Source organism: Syngnathus scovelli, chromosome 7, assembly GCF_024217435.2.
Source record: "Syngnathus scovelli strain Florida chromosome 7, RoL_Ssco_1.2, whole genome shotgun sequence".
NCBI classification, from domain to species: domain Eukaryota; kingdom Metazoa; phylum Chordata; class Actinopteri; order Syngnathiformes; family Syngnathidae; genus Syngnathus; species Syngnathus scovelli.
This window is the reverse complement of record NC_090853.1, coordinates 9,707,817-9,724,435: the sequence shown is the minus strand read 5'-3', so window position 1 is coordinate 9,724,435 and position 16,619 is coordinate 9,707,817. Positions and strand designations below refer to the sequence as shown.

At 39.1% G+C, this 16,619-nt stretch overlaps 1 long non-coding RNA gene across 1 annotated transcript; it reads left to right on the top strand.

Annotated features, from left to right (window-relative positions):
* The first annotated feature begins 376 nt into the window (after positions 1-376).
* On the top strand, positions 377-8,567 carry LOC125972636 (uncharacterized). Its single transcript, XR_007482868.2, has 3 exons — positions 377-441; positions 5,806-5,905; positions 7,793-8,567. It is a non-coding gene; the product is annotated as an uncharacterized lncRNA (long non-coding RNA).
* Positions 8,568-16,619: the final 8,052 nt, after the last annotated feature.

Below are 16,619 nucleotides of genomic sequence, written 5' to 3'. Positions count from 1 at the left end.
TGGTTTCCAAGCCCTTGATGAGTGACATCTCACCTTTTTGCCTTGGTTAAAACTGAATGAAGTTTTGGGCTATAGCGGGAAATAATATTGCGATGTCTGGCAGTATCAATATTTTGGCTATCTAGCAATATTTTTTCAATAATTTTTAATTATTGTTAAGCAAGCTTTGTTATTCATTTTTTTATCATTTCAGCACTCACAGTTTGAGGTATTTTAAAGAGACATGACTCATTCTTCTTGACTCTTAAAAAGATTAAGTAGCTCAACCACTCTTTCATCATTCGGGTCTTGACCCTGCAGCAAAACTGAAGTTGTCTCATATGTCATTTGGAAGGTGTGTCAAAGATTTTCTAAATGGTTTGACTTTTTGTTTTTTAGATTCAAGATCTATGCTGACCTACCATCACTCTCGATTTAGCAGAATAAACGAAGGCTATTCAGGTATTAAAGCACCATTACAATCTGACACAAGCTATTTAAATAGCAGAATAGATGGAGCTTCAGTTCAACAAGAAGTCTGAAGATAGTTTTACAGATAGATCTCGATTGAGCTTCTCTAAAGCTAAGTCAAACATTAAAAAAAAAAATCACTGATGAAATATTGTACAAACAAGCAAGCATTTACTTTGTGCAACTGTGACCGAGGCTCTGAAATTATTGCATTTCCTTTAAATTCAAATATGTCAAGCATGTTCCACTTATAGCGACGCAGGAAGTGTCATTGTTAACATGTCTCATTGGGATTATTGCCTTAATTGCCAACCAGCTGTGCCTCAAGCAGACACAAGACTGTGCCTTGTAAGTATATCACTATTGGATGCCGAGGGCCATGACATGAACTATTGCTTTTTGACAAGCTGACACGAGAACAGACTCTGCATTATATGAATCAATCACACGTATAAAAAAGCTGGAGCAGAATGACTCAGTCCCTTGAGGGAAGTGACAGTGTCATCAGAGAAGCAATAACACATTCAACAAAAGCTTTGATAAAGTTTTGATGGAAGAACTCTTAAAAGACTGTGGGATTGCAATGAGGTGGCTTTCGTGAAATTTGCGCTAGCTGGCCACATATATTGTGTTCCACTCTGGTCTTGGAGGTGGCAGTAAAAATTTTTAAAATGAAAGCCAGCGGCCACACACAGTGGCACAGTTCTGCTGCTGGATTTTGTCTGTTAATGACTCGACTATAATACAACCAGAGTGCCACACCAAATAGTGAGGTTTTTTATTTTATTCACTTTTTGTAGCGCTCATCAAGCTGCACCTTCATCTAGACCTGCACTGAAATCTTTAGCTTTCATCTAAAGTTAAGGAACAAACAAGCAGCAAGTGAGACAATGTAGTAATATGAATATGAAGCAGCATGCTGGTTAAGTGGATAGCACGTCAAAGCTTCAGTTCTGATTTTTGATTTTGAATCTTGGCTCCCGTCTTCCTGGGGTTTGCATATTCTCCCTGCGCTCGGTAGCTTTTCTTCTGCATTCCAAAAAAAAAAAAAAGTCAATGCAAATGCTTGTCCTCTGATTGACTCATGGCGACCAGTATAATATTTAGGTCTATAAAACACATTCCAGTTGTGATTAAATTACTTTTCAGTGTGTCCCCGCTGATGTACAGCGGGGATGTTCTGCTTAATGTATTTAAAAGCTCATAGTGGAACTGCCCGCCTCTGTGTCTGATAAAGATGACACTGCTCCCACCTCCCGGCCCTCCTGCTTGTAAACCAATCAGTAGGTGTATAAGTATATACAGAACATAAGAATGACTGTGTCTTTGTTTGTTTTTGCTGCGGGGTTTGCGAGGGAAGTCAATGATTGCTGGTTCAGCGATGTATAGTACCCACCTTTTGAAGAGATGGTGGTAATAAACCTGTCAATTTTATGCTGGTGACATACATGCAAAAGAAATATCACAGTTAACTCATCTGTCATGAAAAGAGTCATTTTGTTTTACCTTCTATACAATTTACACTTCTTTTTTTTTACTATACTGAGTAAAATGGTGCTGAATTTCATTATTTTAATTTTGTTAAGTCGTTGCACGAAATAAGATCATCTAGATCCAGATACATTTTAAAGGTAGATTACTTCTCTATTTAAAATTGTATTTGAATACAGGTTTTATCTTGCGCTAGGAAATTCAACATACTGATGTTATTTCATGTATTTTATACTTCAACTCAAAAAGTGCTTGTTTGATCTGATTGGTCCTTAATGCATGGGATGTAAAAATGTCATGTTGAGCCATCAGAGTGGAGGCTACCATCAGTAGCTTGCTACGAATATGATCCGACTCTATAGTCACACACAGTACAGTAGCGGTGGTCGACGTCAATACAAAATACTGCAAAGGGGGCCAGCTGTTTGTCTTTTCCTGCTGTGTCTGACATTTTCATGTGGGACCTCATTCATCACTTTGAATGTAAAACTTTATGGTCAATGCTTAAATCTGCTGTAAGCCTTTTGCTGACAACACATTGTACGAGATCATTGCTGAACTCTCTTTGACTCTCAAAGGTCAGAAATTCACAGTGTTCACACAAAATAGACCATTTGATAATTTTAGTGTTAATCTTCACTGAAAAATGGTGTGTTGAATTTACTCGGTTTTATTTTGTCAAAATTTTATGATCTGAAATTAAAATTTTAAGTAGATATAGTCACCTTAAAAATGTATTTAGATACAGATGATTATATTACATGCAATCACTTGACGAAATAAAATTGAGGAAATTTAACATAACTTTTTTGTGTCTTCATGTAGCACTGAGATACACAATTTGGTCTTTTTAATTATGATTTTAAATATTTGATGGGCTTGGCTATATAATGCACACCAGGAATGGATTTTTCAAAGCAAGCGGTAGACATGTCAAAGTGACAAGTGGGTTTGGTGGGAGAGGGCTCGGGTCGGAGTGCATAATGCCAGCTGTGTAATGTGGGATCAAGCAAGTGGCCGAATGACTGAGCAATTGCGTATTTGTTGAAAGCTTGTTTCATAGGTCGTGTTCAAATGAACTAAATCAAGTGAACCAAGGAAACATTTGTGATTTGTGTGCGTGTGCATGTTTTTCCTTTGTAAACTCTTGACTTTGGTGGATGGAAAATCATATTGCAGTCACATTTTTGACACAAACTCTGCGCTAAGATGATTTCCTGTGCTGACAGAAAGGACTTCCCTTGTTGCCATCACTTGCATCTTTTGAGTGTGCGTGTGTGTGTGCGTGTGTGCGTGTGTGCGTGTGTGTGTGTGTGTGCAAAGGCTTAACGTCACTTAAAGTGTGATGGCTTGAGCCAGCGGGCAGGTAATGATCTCAGTCGTGCCATTTTTTCCTACTTCAAATATTTCCACTGTGAAAAAAAAAATGTCTTATTTGGTGATTGGCACACTCAGATGTGCTTTTATTTTCTCAACTTGTTTAGTTAGTTCTCCTGTGTCAACTGCACTGACAGCAGAACATGTCAAGGATGCTGTGAAGGGTCTGCAATTTAAATACTGTATTTTTTGTGTTTGCCTCCTGTCAGGGTGCAGTCAGGGGTCAGGAAGCTGTGCTTACTTTGCGAGCCATATTTTTATGAATGAAAAAAAAGTAAAAGAAGAAAATATATATTCTTCTGCAACACTATCATAAAAAAAACATGTCTTTTCCAAGATGTACTAAATGAAGCAACTGTTAATGACCAATCCAGTTCAAGACAGGATGAGTCAATGCTGAGTTATTCAGTTACCACTTGTTACATATGAATTCCATTCATAATAACTGTAAACTATGCAAGTCACATCTGATGCAACCATCATTGTTTTGCAGAATTATTAAGATTGCCCATGCTTGTGGTATTCTAATAGGGGCAATTAAAAATAACCATGCAGAATGTTCATTATGTATGTTTAGAGTCAGAGGATACTGCAGAAATAATAATAAATATATACTGATGATAATAATTGTTATTGGATTTACAGTGTCCACTTTGAAGCAATGTTAAAATATATGCTCACTGCCACAGAATACTGCTTATATGTGTATTTTAGTCAGAAATATTTTCAAAAAAAAGAAACACCATGCCTGGAGTATTTTCTCTCAACCTTTTAAATGAAAATAGACACCATGAATTCTGCAGCAAAACAGAACAAATGCAATACAAATATAATATAATCTATATGCATTAAACATGTTTACAAAAAACTGACAAATTTCCCAACAAATATTTACTGATAGAAATATGTTAAACTAATACCGCATATATAAATGTTTACATTCCCTCACATCTTTCTGTCTTGCCCTTCCACTCTTTTTTTTTTTTCTTCTGCTGCAAACAAAACCGTCTTTTTACTTGAAGACGCGCTTGAGTGAGTCAGTCACTCTTAACTTGCTGTCATAGGCCATCAAAATGCTCGCTTCCATGCACAAATGAGACCTGCAAGGCCTGCCAAAGGTTCATCCCCTTCTCTACCTGTTGTGACGCTGGTTGCTATAAACATTTGAGCAATTTGAAATGAGTATGCAATACTGTAATGTTTCTTTCAAGATGTTATCTGCACTCAGCTGGCTCTGTGCCATGCACTAGAGGCTGTGTGCACAGGTTGAAACGCATTCATGTAGTCACTCACAAGCTCACATTCATGAGCTCTTAGTGTGTGTGCATGTGGACGCGTGCGTGTCTGTGTGTGTTTGGCTGTGAATGAGGAGGGGACGTAACAAGGATGAGAAGGTGGGATGGCTGTTCTGGGCCCTGACATGATGAGCTCTATTTGCCCCGAGCACTGCGCGCGCGCAAACAACATTGCAAGCTGGTGAAGCAAAAGGAAAAGGCTCTGAGCCATGGCTGGAATATAGATAATTTCATAAGCACTTAAAGCCGATGAAATACAGGGCAAGGCAGATGGACGAGACATATAATGGCATATTTACGCTTCAGAATGTGTGTATGCGTACGTGTTAACTGACAGAAAGACATTCTGTCACAGTATCAACAGCTGGCAAATGGAAGGGGCGAGTGAAAGACATTCATTCTTTGACAACATACTGTATATCACTCTGTGTAACAACCCTGCTATTAAGGCTGTTTTACCTAGTCCTAACTGAATGCCTTCTCATTAAACTGCTTCACACTTTCACAAAACTGGTAAGGAAATAGAGAAATTATTGTGTTTTTATTAACAATTAATGCATTAGCAATGTGACATGTAGGTAGATAAGATGTGGTCAATTTAAGTCCATACAGTCAGGTTGAGCACCATAGGAAATGATGGAAATTCTTATGACAAGTGGCGCATTTGTGCAATTTAATTTTTCAAGTGTAAAAGTAAGTTAGCTAGAACTTAGCAAGCAAGTGACAATTCATATAGTAAAGCTGGATCAAGGAAGTGGTCTCATGTATCGCATGGCTGTTCTCATGTCTTTTTGTCAACACACATTGCACAAGTAGCTCCTTTTGTTTTAAAAATAAAAAAGCTATTAATCAAATAAAAAGCATAACAATCCTTGCCGAAGAGCGAGCATTTCTCAAGAGACTGTAAATTCCTCTCACCTGTAAAATAATAAATGTATCATGTATGCATATTAAAGTAATTTAAGATGAATTTTGGTTAATTTGTTGTTATTTAGTATCTACTTTTGAAAGTGCTGTGCTTCAGACTGAATGCGAGTAACTGACTCACTGTTTATCCATCGTTGATTCCAGTCAAATATTCCGGCAATGACTCAAACTTGTCTCAGAACAGTACAAGCACCTTCTGGATGTAACCACCTGTTTACAGATTTATTGCTTAAAAATTGTCCCTTGTGGTTTTCATTCATGCAAGCGTTCACACGGACAGAAATGATCAAGGTAGAAGGCAGTCTGCAAGTGCCCACTTCACGGATCTCTAATCTCCCTGGCCAATTTATCATCCACCCGTGGAGGTCTGTTTACAGTTCCATGTTGTAAACGTACTTTGCATGCCTCAACCAGCCGCACGGCTCAAGCAAATTAGTCTGTTCTTAAGCCATGTCAATGAAAATCCCCGTGCCACTCATGTGTAGCATTTAAAGGAATTGGGAGTTGCTAATTGGTGGCGCCACAAGTCGGCTATGTTCACACCCACAACGGTGTAAACATCTTTTTTTTTTTTTTTTTAATTACACCACACTGCACCTGCTTGCATAGGTTTGTGGAACAAATACCAACAATTTGGCTAGATTTGCGCGTCGCTTCACGCCAGACAAATGGAACACTAAATGTTATCGTTTTGAAGATTTATTTATGTGGAAATGGTGGAAGAAAACTCATAAAATTTCACCGATTTAGCCTGTTTAAATCAGTCTACTATTAATAAGCCAGGACTTAGTATTTAACATGTTATAGTAAATAATATAATATATAGTATAATATATAATATAATATATAGGCGGCTCGGTGGCCCACTGGGTAGCACGTCCGCCTCACAGTTAGGAGGGTGCGTGTTCGATTCCACCTCCGGCCCTCCCTGTGTGGAGTTTGCATGTTCTCCCCGGGCCCGCGTGGGTTTTCTCCGGGCACTCCGGTTTCCTCCCACATCCCAAAAACATGCTTGGTAGGCCGATTGAGCACTCCAAGTTGTCCCTAGGTGTGAATGCGAGTGCGAATGGTTGTTTGTATCTGTGTGCCCTGCGATTGGCTGGCAACCGGTTCAGGGTGTCCCCCGCCTACTGCCCGATGACGGCTGGGATAGGCTCCAGCACACCCGCGACCCCCGTGGGGACTAAGCGGTACAGAAAATGGATGGATGGATATTAAATAATCACAAACACAGTATATGTTAGAGCCTACATGCATAATAGACAATACTATTAGTTCCATTTAAAATTATCCATCCATCCATTTTCTGAACCGCTTAGTCCCCACGGGGGTCGCGGGCATGCTGGAGCCTATCCCAGCCGTCATCGGGCAGTAGGCGGGGGACACCCTGAACCGGTTGCCAGCCAATCGCAGGGCACACAGAGACAAACAACCATTCGCACACGCACTCACACCTAGGGACAATTTGGAGTGATCAATCGGCCTACCAAGCATGTTTTTGGGATGTGGGAGGAAACCGGAGTGCCCGGAGAAAACCCACGCGGGCTCGGGGAGAACATGCAAACTCCGCACAGGGAGGGCCGGAGGTGGGATCGAACCCGCACCCTCCTAACTGTGAGGCGGACGTGCTACCCAGTGCGCCACCGAGCCGCCCCATTTAAAATTATATACCACTAAATTAAATGTCTTCAAAATTTTATTATGCATTTCTAATTGGGGTGACATATCAACTTGTGAATTAAAAAACGTGATTCTGTTTCTTTTGTAGGCGTATGAGTGTCACCTGGGATACCGCATTGAGGGCTTACTGTGACTCACATAAACGAATATGGGTAGTGATCATACAATGAATTAAATTCTAGTGCTGTTTTATTAATTGGAATACATCCATTTTATATCGACTTTGTCTTCAGGTCTTCTTTAAAAATACACACTATGGCATTAATAAAGATAATAATGAGTAGCGATGTGTAGCTTGAACTTGACATGAGTTTCAACTCTGTGTTCTGAATGAAAAACACTCACAAAACTATTTTAGGGCAAAGAAAACGGTAATTACCAGACAGACATCAATTAAAGAAAGACATGTTTTAGTATTTCCTGCATGACCAGTTTATTAATGAGGCACAACATGAACATGCCCAAGGGGAAAACCTCAGTCATTTAAGGATCAAAGTATGAACACAATCGAACCACTGTTAATGCATTGACAAAATGCATTAAAGCCCTGATGATGTTTTTCTTTCCTGCAGAGTGGGTGGGAGTGATCCAATTTTCTTGATTAATGGGGTCTTGGTGCTTCCTGACTGGCGATTAAACTGGAGGGGAAAGAGATTAATTAAAAAAAGAAGAAGACTATAATCACTCCAGGTTTTGGAATGATGGATCGAATGAACATCCAATGTTTTTGCTCACCAGAATAAAAATAAAGTGAAAGGAAAATGTCACAAGTATTTTTTTTTCTTCTTCCCCCATTGGTGAAATGGTACCAGGGCCTCTGAAGGGATTTTCTTTGCTGGCGAGGGGCCTATTTGAATCGGATCTGCTGCTGATTGAAATGAATCAGCCAATATCACAACGCCTTATAACTCGATCCTGGGGCAGATGGAGCAGTCATCTGAGAGGACACTTTGCTTTAATCCTGACTTCACTCTTGTGCTTTGCCATTCTGGGATGTCAGAGAGAGGGAAGGTGGGGGCGGGGGAAAGGCTGGCTGATGACCCTTGAAGATTTGAGACACATAAGGAAATGAACACTCAAACAAACATACGTAGACTTTAAAGACAAAATAGTCCAGGAGGCATCTGTGAGTTGCCTTGCAAGGGCAAATAATTTCATGGTGGACAGAAGAGGGTGATCCAAAAACAACAGAAAGGCATAGGGGAGAGTGTTTTCTTAGGTTTCCATCTCAAGCAGCATTCGAAGAAGTTTGTTGTTGGTGTCGAAGGTCAACTTGTCTGATGTCGTCTTCTAAGTCTGGCATTGACTCTTTGCCACCTTTTTAATGAGGTCATGTTTCACAAAAAAAAAACCCCAAGTAAATACTAATTGTTGTTTTATTTATTCTTTGCTTTTAGACAACGCAGTAATTTTTTCACATTGTCACTGTGTCCAAAACTGGTCAATGTATTTATTTTTGTCCACATTTATTTATTTATTTATTTATTTATTTATTTATTTATTTATTTATTTATTTATTTATTATCAAAATGGCTTTGATAATGCAATAGTTCAACAAACATGTCATCTTTTGGTTTTAATGTGAAGATTAACAATGATTGAAATGTCAATCACTACGTCAAACATTATTATGGGCAATAACGCATTGAATCTATGGAGTTGCTGTTTAATTCAGTGCAGCTTTGAGAATTTAGTTTTGCTACATTTGGTCACTGTGTATAAATTGTGTAGTCAGCTAATTGCTTTTGCAACTAATTGCTTTTGCATTGTCCTATAAATTTTTTTCATAGGACAATGCAAAAGAAGTGTCACAGGTAGATCGTGCACCTATGTATGAAAACATTATTAGGACAAAATCGGTTGAGAACTGTGACTGTTAGAAAATTGGCATATAATGGGATACCAACAGAGTTATGTTTATAATATTTTAATCATGAGTCAATAGTTTCTGGAAAGGGGTGTGACCTGGGCGAAGGAAACTATTAAACTAGCATTTCCTTGGTTAGCATTGTGAAATTTCTGAACAATGGAAGACTGTAGCTATTTGCACCACCTACAGGACATCGTGGTAAGCTTTGCTCTTGAAAGGCTATATGTAAGATATTAGGATCTTAAGATATGTCACAATATGTTTTCAGACCATGAAACCTGTTGTCAGTGTTAATGCATGATGGATGCCAAACTGAACTGCTTACAGTGGTGGCTCAATGTCAGCATTGTTGAAAGTCAGCATCTGATACAAACAGTTAAGAACAAATCTAGTAAAAGTCTTTGAGCTTGAGTGACAATACACAAAGCAAGTCAGTGTTGTGTGATGACTGACAAAATCTGAAGGACATCAATGATTTACTGAGCCTCTCATACCAGGGTAGGACAGGCCAGAACAGTGGACATTCCAGTGAGAAATATACACTTATTGTTTGCACATGCATGCACATGCAAACGTACGGTGGCATACTTGCTCGCGCTTCTTCCACACATGAGTTTAAGGCTGTATGTGTATTTATCATGGTTGGGTGTCACTGTCATGTGCAGGGTTACAAACAACTTGCATTATCCACTTAGGGAAATAACATTAAGTGTGAATTACTGAGAACAAAGGTCTCGCTGGCTCTTCCAGACCAGTGCACGCACAAATGATCATTTTCATAATTGGATTAAACCTCAAAGTAAGGTTTGAGACCTCCCACATTCAAATTCATGGAAAAAAAAGTTGCTTGTAGATTTCCATCACATAAGGTCTTTTGTTTCTCTCTGCCTGTTAAACAAGGATGCTCGTAAGGAATTCTTTATTTTATGGAGACAGTAAATCCATCTTCTCCAAAATAACGAAATGCGCACTGCAAAAAGAAGTTCCATATAAAGAAACATTTGGTACCTTCTGTTTAATCTCCTCCCCTTTCCTTTTGTCCTCAGGTGAAAGAAAACTGTTGGCACTTGTATGTACACATGTTGATTGCTCAGCCACTCTTGATGGACCAACCCCGGTGACAGTAATCCTGTGTGTGTGTGTGTGTGTGTGTGTGTTTATACACATAGGTGTATGCTTGCGTCCCTGCGGGTTCGTTGTGCAAGTTTTTCATATGCTGCCTGATGTGTGTCGACAGCAACCTGCTGGGTGAGCCTTATACTCAGATTGAGTCAAACTGATGAAACGTGTCAGCAGAAAGCATCCTGTTCAGTCAGCAGTCAGTTGTTACTGTTAACATTCATCACAAAGTTCAGCATTTAATTCGGCCATTCGTTCATTTCTCGGATGATTTTGCAATACATAGTGAGTTCTATGAGATTATTTGACGCTTAATAAGAAGTTGATCATCATCTGTAAAGGAAACTGACCATTTTTCCTCTTTGAAATTGAGAAATGTTTTTATAATCTGTTTTTGGGTCAAATTGACAATAACTAACTAACTAACTAACTAACTAACTAACTAACTAACTAACTAACTAACTAACTAACTAACTAACTAACTAACTAACTAACTAACTAAAGAAAGAAAGAAAGAAAGAAAGAAAGAAAGAAAATATTAGCAACAGGCATCAGGTATGCAATTTAAATTTTTGATCTGAGAGCGAAATAAAAAATAATCTCTTCTATAGGGTCAAACCATCGCCATCATAAAGCCTTTTGGGATTTTTGTCACTTTTTAAACTTAAATCCAGAATAACGTTTGTCATTGTTAATGATGGGGATGAAAAGCAGGAGGGGCATGATGAGAGATGAACAATAAAGCATTTTAATGATGATGATGACAATGCGGTATGAACAATAAAACACTCATTTTAATGATCGATGACAAAACTTTGTTATTAAGCTGTCATAAATGCATTTTGCACACACGCCAAGGTGTTAATGTCTGTAGACTGTAAAAGAAAAACAAAAACACAACACTGTTCTCTTTGTCAACAACTGAACATGTGCATGTCCGCGGAAGATAAAAATCATCAAGTGTTTTACATATGACATCGATTAGAAGTCTGAAGTATTGTGTGATTTTGCAGGCATAAATTTCCCATAAATGTTGGTATGACTTCAGAGGCACATCTGAATGTTCCTTTTCTGTAATGCATTACAGTGCACTGTGAACTGCTGCTTTAAAGTTCCTCAAGGGAGCAATGACCCATTGTCGAGCATTTATGTTCTTAGCAAAGAGCAAAGCATCAGGAACATTGGAGGTCTTACTTAGGACAAGTGCACAATGGGGTTTACAGGGGTGATGTCATCAGAAGAAGACCTTAACTAGAATTGCTCTTGAGCCAATCGAGACACCTGTTCTCAATTGTATAGTGTTGTACGTACGTATTTCCTACAAAATGGGATTTGCTGTGTTTTTGTGAAAACAACCGACAGAGTCAAACAACCTCTGTTTGCACTGGCAATGTATTAAATAACATTTTAACATTCTAAACAGTATATAAACATAGTATATAAGAGTTCAAAATGTAGTTTGAGTTCAAGTTTTTAGTTTTGTGTTTGCATTTTCTTCTCTGCTATCACTGAGGTGCATCTGTGGCCACAAACAGGTAAAACACAAATATTGAGTTCATCTTTTAAGATCGTCACATACAATATTTATTTGGAGTGCATCATGACCGTTTTTTCTGAAGTTTTGTTCATTATTGCATTTTTCCTGAAATATTTAGTTGAAATTTGATTTTTATTATTTAATATGATTTGTATTTAATTGTTATCAAAACAAATAAAAAAAATACTTTTATCTGAATAGATCCGCTTTATTTTCATTGTACTTTATAATATCAAAATGTACTAATCCTGTAATCATGCAGTCATGGTTATTTGTATTAGTTAGCAGGAGCATGTCTTCCATTTGTTAATGAGCCACATACGTAAATTTACTGGACTTTTGTGCACGTCTGTGTTCCACCAAGAGTTTCTGACAGTATACTCACAACTTTACATTCCAGTTCAAATAAAGCAATAAATGTTTTTTTTTTTTTTTTTGTAAGACAATGCTTTTATTTGTCACAGTAAATGGGTGTCTTATTAGTACAATGGGAGGTACTGTGTATTTATAATTCATGTAACATTTATGTTCCCGCTCATTAGGATTTAAGAACTTTCTGTGGAGGACATAAAATGCATAGTTAGTGCTCCCACTATGACAGCATTTGTCCTCACAACGGAAGCATACAATATAAATTTTGGATGGATATTACAAAGACAAACCGGTGCCAATGGTTTTCATCTCATGCCATTTTCAATGAGCTCATCTTTCATGCACTTGCAAAGGTTTCCACTTGTTCATCTGAAGAACCAAATCCTCCCCGAATTAGACAGAGATTACAGTTGGATTACACTTCCTCTGAGAATCCCCGCCAGAGAGCAGCTATAATATCCATCAGAAGAGACAGTGGGCAGCACCTGTTACTTCACAGCCGCTTAGAAGACCACAGTCCAGCTCTTCCACATTTAAGTACAAGAAAGTCTGTAATATTCATAGACCTAAAAAAAAGTTATAATGTTATTTTAACTGTTTCATATGTCATCTCCAATGGAGCAATTGCACTTTAAAGCACTTATGGAGGAATGTGTTTTGAATTTTCGAACATTACTTCATACCCTGGCAAAATATGGCTTTGAGAGTGCATGAATGTGGCCCTAGAGGCTTTTGCTTAGTTGTGTGTGTACGTGTGTGTGTGTGTGTGTGTTGCGTGTGTGTGTGCGTGTGTGTGTGTGTGTGTGTGCGTGCGTGCCTGCAAGCACTTTACACGCAGCTGTATGAATCGTGATCCACTAAAATGCAATTATCTTGAAAAAGTACAGTGGGATAATTGGAAAAAAATGGTGTCAAGAAGAGTTAATAAAAACTGAGCGTTATTTACATGTCTAACAGTGCAAATGAGTTTTAATGTTGTCGGGGTTTGGTAATGGAATAGTGGAGGGGAGTGGAAGTTCGCAATTAACAACCCCTCTTAAAAGCGCTGCAGAATTGCAGGTGCAACACATCTTACGGCAATAAAATATGAGAAGTCATTTGTCATTAAATTACTGGACGTTATAACCTGTTATGACATATTTGCAGTGCTTTTATGTGTTTCAGGTTATAAAATGAGATCTATTGAAAGAGAACCTGCTGGGGACTAAAAGACTGTAATCACACTTTATGTAATAAATGAATTAAAACATTCATAAGAGATTAAAGGGATGATGGCATTAGTCAACCTTGCTAAGACCACACCCAACTGTTGTACAAACTGTAGAATATTTATTACATGGGAAATGACAGGGCGAGTAAGCATGTAATGGTTTAGCGTTACTCGAGCCACCGTCAGTCAGTCGGAGTGCACTTTTTACTGTGTTTTGATAGCAGTAGATAAAAGAATAATGAGCGGAATTGAAGCTCCGAATAAAAGGCTTGGGAAACAAATTTGTCATGTGTGCAGTGTGGGGTCGGTAAGAGAGGCTCCGACTCAAGCTTGCTCTTTATCAGGCCACTCATCTCTTAAATACAACATTTCTTGTTGGCAGTGGATACAAAGTCAAAGTCAGCTGAGACAATTGACAATCGAGAGACAAACAGGACAGGTAACAGTGCAAAACAACCTGTCGTTGCCAGGGAACGTCCAAACAAACAAAGTGTGGAAGAAGTCTTTGGGTGTAAATCAGCCTGAAGGGACAAAGGACCAGTCAGTCGTTGAAGCAGAGCGAGCCAGTTTCACAAGGGAAGCTGGCCAAGTTTCATCCAGCGTGTAATACCAGCAACTAATAGTTTAGCTCCTTCTCTTCATTTCATTTGACCTTTGTTCTCACTGTCACTTGCTGGGCATCCATCGCTCCCACATTTGATCAGACCGAGTTGAATTGCGATGTCAGGTTAAAATGCATGCTCTGTAGGCATTTTAACCTGAAGCTTGAGCAGTCAAAAATCTTCAACTATCTTACTCTGATTAACCTTTGCTATAGTTTCTGCAGTATATCCCTGGTGGTCTAGTGGTTTGGATGCGGCGCTCTCACCGCCATAGCCTAGGTTCGATTCCTGGTCAGAGAACCAGATGCAGCCATAGGGGGGCACAAGCCAGTGTCTTCCCTGTGCCAGTCCAAAGCCCGGGTAAATGCAGAGGGCTGCGTCAGGAAAGACATCCGGTGTAAAAAATGTGCCAAAAACTTCTCATGCAAACCATCTGGAAAAAACAGATGGTTTGCTGTGGTGACCCCTGAGGGGAAAAGCCAAAAGGATTCACCATAGTTTCTGCAGTATAGCATCTTTATCTTGCCGCATGACGAATGGTATCACCATCAGTTTGGTTGCACCTTTCTCTATTCTCAGTTTAGTTTTCAGCGGTCATCATGTTGTTTATTAGTGGAGATTAGTGAGAAGAAGATATGCAAACCACAGCCATGATATTACCTCCACTTTTCACAGATGAGTTTCTATATTTGGGATTATTAGCAGATGCTTTGTTTCTCAAAGCTTTACCTTTCCATCACTTCAGTCTTTGCTTGTCAGTTCATCAAAGATTCTCCCAGATTTAGCCTGATCTTGCTTTTGTTCTTGCTAATGGTTGTTTTGCATCTTCTGGTGTAGCCTTTGCAGATATTTCCTTCATCGTCTCCTAAACATTCTAAATGGTTGTATCGTTTGTTCAGTAACATTATACAAAATATAAAACTTTGTGTATACTGCCACTTCACCACCCATCAAAGATCAATTACTGATTTTTTTATGAGTCATGTTATTTAATGCATATATTGTAAATTATAGTCTGGACTCGTTCGTGAGGAGAGAGTGCCTTCCACCTTGATCTTAATTGCCTCTGTGCTGAGCAGAACTTATATAGGATAGGGGTAGGATTTTCAAAAGGTAGAATAAAGATCAGAGATGCATTCTTGAATTGCGATACATGATTCCAGCTGCACAAAGTTTAGTATACTTTCAGCCTGAGCAGTATTAGGTGTGTTGAGCGCATGTCATAGGAAGCAGCCTTGGTACGCTGGAATGCTCAGCATGGCGCAGAGAGAAGGACCAAATTTCCACAGAAACACAATGAGGCTTGCGTTGGCACGCAATTCAGGATACGCCAGTTTTTACTTCCGAGCTTTTTAATTACTTGAGTGACTACTTTTCATTGAACTTCTCGCCATTTCCATTCCACCACTGCCAGCAGAGATCAGGACCATTCGTTACGTCAATTGAGAGGTTAACCACAATGGTCTCTTTGTTGTCAGGCACACAGCTTGTTGGTCCTCTACTGGAATCTTTCATCGCACTGGCAGTCAGCTGGTGACCGATGTGATCAAAAAGACTGCAAAAATACAGATAGATGTCAAAAATGCATTTTCTAGCCAATAATTTTAATAATTCTACCAAACATTAAGAATGTGGGTGAGCTTGTGAAAGGTAATCACAAAGAGTTTACCTTCTTTATTATCATGACGATTATTTTGAAAACCAAACAAATCTGAGATCCACCATCATGTTCTATCTTAGAGTTAGTGCTTTTTTTTTCAGTAAATGCATTTTCCTCTGAAAATAAATTCTGTATATATTTTTGTATGTGCAACCTCAATGGTCTAATTTGACCTATCGAACCCGATCAACTCAAGGAGAGCAACGCGAGCGGAGCACGCGAGCGAACGTTCAGATCGTAGCATGCAATTTTCTTTCCGCTCAAGTTGCCGCGGCAGATGACAGATGAGGCAAAAGACTCCAGTCAAGTGAATGTGAGACGTGCGCACACTAACTGTGGCCTGTCAGTATCGCTGCTCAGCTGAGGTGATACTCTCTCAGTTTCGATGCAGTTCCGCTTCACCAAGTAGTCTGGGGACATTCCTCGAATGAACAGGGCACTCTTAAACTCACTTGCACACACCCCTGTCACATGCTTAATTTGGCCTTGCAGGGACTTCAGCATCTCATAATGTGTTTCTCTTCTTGACATGTTAATCTGTGGAATGTGCGTGAAAAGATGGCGAAGGCCTTTGTGAGGCTTAGTGGCCTGCTTTTCAGCACCTCTGAATCATTGCGGCAGGCATGAATTATTGACCTTACACACAAATTTACATACAGACACACACACACACTCTGCTTGCAATGTGGCTGTTCCAAAACAACATCAGAGGAAAGATAGTTTTGCTGATTTGTAATCATTGAGAGAATGAAAACGTGCAAAGCTGAAATATAGTAACACCCTGCTGAGATCTGTTATGTGTATGTCACATGTTCGCAAGGAGGAGAGCCAAGAAAGAGCTCCAATTTCAAAGGGACGCATGATTCCAGTCACGTATTAATATCCTCCCAAATTGCGTACTATTCTTAAGCAGGATGAGAAATAGATTATGATCGAGGCTGACGCGAAGCCTAAATGTTATCCCTCTGAGGTTCTATTAATGATTTCTTCTGCGCATCTTAGGCGTTCGAAAGGATTGCATGGTTACAT